The sequence below is a fragment of the Culex quinquefasciatus genome, chromosome 2, assembly GCF_015732765.1.
Source record: "Culex quinquefasciatus strain JHB chromosome 2, VPISU_Cqui_1.0_pri_paternal, whole genome shotgun sequence".
In the NCBI taxonomy this organism is placed as follows: domain Eukaryota; kingdom Metazoa; phylum Arthropoda; class Insecta; order Diptera; family Culicidae; genus Culex; species Culex quinquefasciatus.
Window position 1 is genome coordinate 162,490,154 of NC_051862.1, and position 6,000 is coordinate 162,496,153.

The 6,000-nt window shown below is 33.8% G+C and overlaps 1 protein-coding gene across 1 annotated transcript in view; it reads right to left on the bottom strand.

The window, feature by feature from the left end:
- Positions 1 to 5,219, bottom strand: part of LOC6047773 (transient receptor potential cation channel protein painless) — a 295,911-nt gene extending 290,692 nt beyond the window's left edge. The window contains exon 1 of the mRNA XM_038255589.1: positions 5,150 to 5,219. The gene's annotated coding sequence lies outside the window, so the exon portion shown is untranslated. The remainder of the gene's footprint in view (positions 1 to 5,149) is intronic.
- Between the last annotated feature and the right edge of the window lie 781 nt (positions 5,220 to 6,000).

Consider the following 6,000-nt stretch of genomic DNA (forward strand, 5'->3'; position numbering starts at 1 on the left):
TCATTATAAACAGTAAAGTGTCTAAAAAGTATCAGTTCAATATACAATACAATACCCCTCAACACGTTTTTTTTAATTTATTGGCTAGATATAAAATCACCGTCACTTGAATTCATGATTCAGCAATTAATTTTTTTCGATATTTCATAAATTTATTTTGCTATATCAAAGCACACTGGAATCAGCTAAAACTAAAATCATCATAATATTTATTCTAATATTAATTTTCATTGAAAAATGCTAAGTAAATATGATTTCAACATCTATTGTATTTCAAACCTATTCACTTTTATTTACAAGTTGCATTGTTAATCGTAATTTGAATCAATTTTAAAAAGATATAAAAAATTAAAAAAGCTTAATCTTTTTTGCGTTTTTTTTTTGCAGTGTTGAATAATAAACTTTTACAATCTTTTCGTAATTTTGTGGAAAAAAGAAATTTTGCTGGAAAACAAAAATTATCTACGGTTGATAAAATATTCCAATGAAAAAATTTCTTCACAAAAAAGAGATTTTTTAATTAGAAATTGCATCCAAAATGCTTGTTGAAAATATTGTGATGTATTTGAATTAAAAATTAGCCAAATTTCACGGTCAAGGACACATTTCACGGATTATGCGGCTTCCGTGAAATCGCGAAAAATCACTAGCCCATATCAAACCCTATAACTAAAACGTTGTTTTTTTTTGGCTTCTAAACAATGAGTTTTTTTTGGAGTGAATCTATTTTTTCTGAAAACTCTAAAATATAACCTAAAACTTTGCCGAAAACACCAAATCGGTCATCGAAGTTGAATTTTACGATAATAATATTTTTCATTAGTTTCCAATTTGTGATTTTTTTTTTGTTATTTGTGATATTTTTGTCTCACAATACAATAATTTTGAAATTAAATGAAAATTTTCAAATTTTTATGTTGAGACCTTTTTATGAAAAAAATTAAAAACAATTATAAAAAAAAACAAAAAAAACGCACTAAAAACAAATAAATAAACTTTCAGCAATTTTCAGAATTCTTGATTTTTTTATATCTAATTTGACGTCAAATTTCGCTTCAAAAACCTCCTGATATAACAGATAAATTTATGTCTTGCCAGACGCAATCTGAACATTGAATTAGCAGTTTGAAAACCATGTATATAAGATTTTTCGTGAATAAGTTTCATGAAAGTTGAAAAAAATTAGTTTTTAAAAACTTTTTTAAATCTTGTTTCGCAGGAAAGTATTGGCAACCATTGGACATATTTGTAAATGATAAATAGAAGACAAGACTCTCGTTTAAAATTATAATTCCGTGCATTTCTAGACGATGTATGCCGGTGGTCATTGATAAAATTCATTGCAATATATGAACATTTTGCATAATAAATTATTTCTATATTTTTGCAATCTTAAAACCTTCATGAAATTTTATGTTTTTTGTCAAATCAGGGCAAATTAAAACTTTTTACATATTGTTTTTATAAATATAACACAGTAGCGCAATTCATGATCAAAATTTTATTAAATTTAGATAATCTCTATAACACTGAGTTTTTCCGCATTATCTGTTTAACAAAAAAAAAATAGGAATGCTCCCTCCAGCTTGAACATCCCTCCCCTACAATCACAATCATAAAACATATCAAATCGTGAGTCCTCCAAAATAAAAACTAACAACTCGTTTAGTGGGCACGTGGGAAGGCACATCATTGCCTCCCAAAACTCAACTCAATTTCGTCATTTGCCAAATTGGCCATCAAACGGCAGCAGCAACATCAAATTGTTTCATTGAGTTGAAAAGTTCACAAACGAGTTGCAAGCAAACACACACCACACACACATACCACAATGAAAGAGGGCAATCAATGTTGATGAAAGTTGAAGTGCCCTTTGCCGATGCCCACAAGCAGGCAACTGGCCAACGACTTGAAGAAACTTGCACACAATCATCAGACACTGAGGAGAGGTGGAAACGTGTAACTAATCAGCTAGAGTATGAAATAAATAAAAATGCTTTAAGTATACTTGCCAAATCAAGCCGTGTATAAAGGAAACTAACCAAACTAACTAAAACTTGAATGGAAAATTTCGTTTGGAAACAATCTCTCAAACTAGCAAACACTGACACGCCTACATACAAAAAGGGAGAATAACGAAAAAAAAATCTTAATTGTGCCAAACATTTTTCGAGATAGACCGAGTGCAGAGAACGACGTATAATCATCACACTAATTACAGTTACATTTCGCATGGCGAACACAAAACGTTCCTAAAGTGTAAAGAGAGGCGGGCAAAGTTTTGTTTAAATTATGTAATCCAACCGGTTTTTCGCAACTGAAACATCGACTATCCGCGCTACGGACACCACATCAGCAAACAACAACTACTACTACTACTAGTATTGCGTAATTATAATGGAACAAAACTGTACTGGAAAATATGCTAATGCAAATACGGAGAGGAAACAAAGCTATAGGTACTATTTACAAGTAACCAATTTAAGTAATACAACAAATTGTAGCCACACTTCAGAACACTCACACTCACACTCAAGCAAAATGTATCTATTGAATGCTATTTATGTTTCACACAGAAAGAATGATTCTCTGAATGGTGGAGAAATCCTATGTTATTGTAATATTGAAGAAGACACATTAATAAAGTATATAGGAAGCGCTTTAAGTATAAAACTAGAAAGAATTGATACATTTTCCTAAGCTATTCATATCCGAAAGCCATCTTTTTTTTCAAATAGTTTTTTTTTGTAACTGAAAGTTGAAATCTCAAAATCAATCTTTAACCCTCTACTGCCAATATTTTTTTTTAATTTGTATTTTTCCCGTGTTCAGGAGGTCATTTTGAGCAACTTTTGTTCCACACAGAAAAAATATGTGAATTTACTCGATACAGAAAAAATGAATGTAAACTTGAGATCCGACGCAAACGGTTGAATCACACGTAAAATCATGTTTTAAGAGCGAGTTTTTCACCAAAGTGTAACAGGTCGTATCGAGGTGCTCCGATTTGGATGAAACTTTCAGCGTTTGTTTGTCTATACATGAGATGAACTCATGCCAAATATGAGCCCTCTACGATAAAGGGAAGTGGGGTAAAACGGGCTTTGAAGTTTGAGGTCCAAAAAACCTAAAAAATCTTAAAATTGCTCGCATTTCCGTAAAACTTCATGAATTCCAACTCTCTTAGATGGATTCGAAAGGTCTTTTGGAGCACTTTATAATGTGCCATAGACATCCAGGATTGGTTCGACTTTTTCTCTTAGCTTTTGCAAATTACTGTCAAAAATGGATTTTTTTAAAACCTTAATATCTTTTTCCAACAGCCTCCAACACCCATACTCCCATAGGTCAAAAGATAGGTAATTACATGGACTATAAGCCTACGGTGTTAACTTTTTGGCCAATCGCAGTTTTTCTCATAGTTTTTTCGATTTTTCTAGAACAAACATTTTACAACATTAGATTTTGCCCTGTAGGCCGCCACAGCGGCACTTTTTGGTCTCAATTTTGTCATATTCGGAATCCTCGGACAATTTCACGTAAGTTAGCAGTATTGGAGTAGTAAATTTGATTGGAAAAATTGCCATTTAGAATGAATTAAAATATTTTTTAACAATTTGTTGGATTAGGGGTAAAACAGGTTTTCGCCTACTTGATACAGCATTTGACGTATTCATCACAGGGGAAATAAGATCCATTTCTTTTTTCAAAAATGTTTTATTTAATTATTTTTTAAATCCAATTTACAACCCCAATACTACAAACTTATCAAAAAAATTTGATATACAAACATAAGGGGTTTGCTCATAAACATCACAAGTTATCGCGGTTTTACGAAAAAAAAGTTTTGAAAAAATTGGTCGTCGTCAATCATGGTCGTTCATGGTCACCCGCGACAGACACGGACGACGAAACAAAGAGAAACGCAAAAAGTAACTTTTTCAAAACTTTTTTTCGTAAAATTGCGATAACTCGTGATGTTTATAAGCAAACCTCTTATGTTTGTATAGCAAAATTTTTGTAATTGTCTGCTCTACAACTTTGTAGAACATTTTTACTCTCTAAAAAAATAACCCTGCAATGTTAGATAAAAACACGAAATTTGAAAATGAAAATTTTGTTCTAAATGAAAAAATGACCTTTCTGGGTCAATGTAGATTCGAAAAGAACATTAAATTTCCCACAGAATGACATGTTCCAAAAAAATATTAGAGTCGAGTAACGGAAAATGGCACAGTTTTTTAAAAAAATTAAGTGTTTTTTGTTTCGATGAAAAATACGTTTTTCCGGAATTCTTAGTACGCCATCAAATTGGGCGTCTAATTTTACATAAAAATCTCTTAGACACCAAATTTCTATCTCATCCCCGTTTCAGGCTGTAAATTATTGAAAAACACCTCTTTTTTCGCATGTTCAAAAATGGAAGGGGTCGTACCGCCTCTCCGTCACTAGGTATCAAAAAACAGACCTCGGATTCATGATCTGGGACAAAAGTTACCCCCTTAGGACAAAGTTTGACACAAATCGAAGAGGGGTCGGGGCAACTTTTCCCGATTTCGTGTGAGTTGGTCGAGAATTACCCTTCTATTTTTGTGGGAAAGCACCTAAAAATGTAATGCCTCAACGTAAAATTAATAAACCTATCAACTAAGTACCAACCAACTTCAAATAGGCCGGAAAAAGTACCCTCCAACAGTGCGCAACAAACTTTTCAATTTGCTCTCATATTCCATTACTTGCACACATACTCACACACGCACACACTCGCCTCAAAGTACCATCACAATACAGCTCCACTCTTTACCACATACTTATTCACGGTACGGTTAAGGTAGCACGTGAGCACCACCGCGAACAAATCCGACGCGTCATAATCATCTTATCCTTTCCACGCTTGCCTGCGGGGTAGGGATGGGGAAAAACTTCAGGAAAAACGAACCTTTTGTAGTGGATTTTCTCGCTTTTCCCGCCGCACGATTGTTGTAAGCGGAAAAACTCAACCAGGAAAAGCTGATTGTGTGCATCCAGCAGCAGCCAGTAGTGGTGGTGATGGGTGGTGGAAGCGGAAGCATGATTAAATGTATGATTTTCCCTCTTTTCTCAAGAGGGTTTGTAGAGGGTAGAAAGCGAAGTAAACTTGAGCAAATACCTGAGGAAAAAGTTGCCAGACCAAATTCAAGATTCACCTCGGGAGAAGTTGTCGAAGGATGTTTGTAAAGCGTGTGTGTGTGTATCCACATACACGCACACGTACACCATAACTCCCCTTTGATTGTGTGAATGGTTTGGTGGATTGCTGCTGAAAAGAAGGAAAGAAAGGAAGTAAGGAAGTTCACATTTCCGCTCCGCCAAAACGAGCACATCTCTTCCAATATCTCAAACGAAGTGTAGTGATGAATATAATATGCGTTGTGTTCAAGAAAAAGTTAGAACAGTGTTGCCATATACTTAAGAAAAAAACTAGCTTTTTCAACCTTGAACCTTTGGTTGATGCCTTCCTCACTTCTGAATAAAAATTAATAATTGAAAAGATTTGGAAATAATTTTATTCCGATTTATTTACTTTTCATAGTCTTCATCTGGGTGATAAATAGAGAGAATGCGTAACGTGATTTTCGAATGATCCCACTTTGTTTACATCTACAAAGTAGGAGGCTGTTGAAACACAAACATGACTTTTTTCTTACTGGTGAATGAGCTGTTTTATAATCAGTAGTATGTGTTTTATTTTGTCTAGTTTTTGACCATTTTTGCTAGAAAATTGTCGCGTTTCGATCGGTTAGAAGATATCTTTGTATTTTACGAATGACGAAGAACTGCGGCGAGAGTTTCATTTTATGATGTCGCAAATAAATTCCCTGGAAGATTTTGAAATACTGCAGCTCATCTTGGTCCAGCGAAAAAACATCGCTTATTCTAGCGAAGCTGATCAAACAAGCAGAGATGATTTTCACTAAAGCAGGTTTTTAAACGGAATCAAACAACAAAGACAGCTTCCAT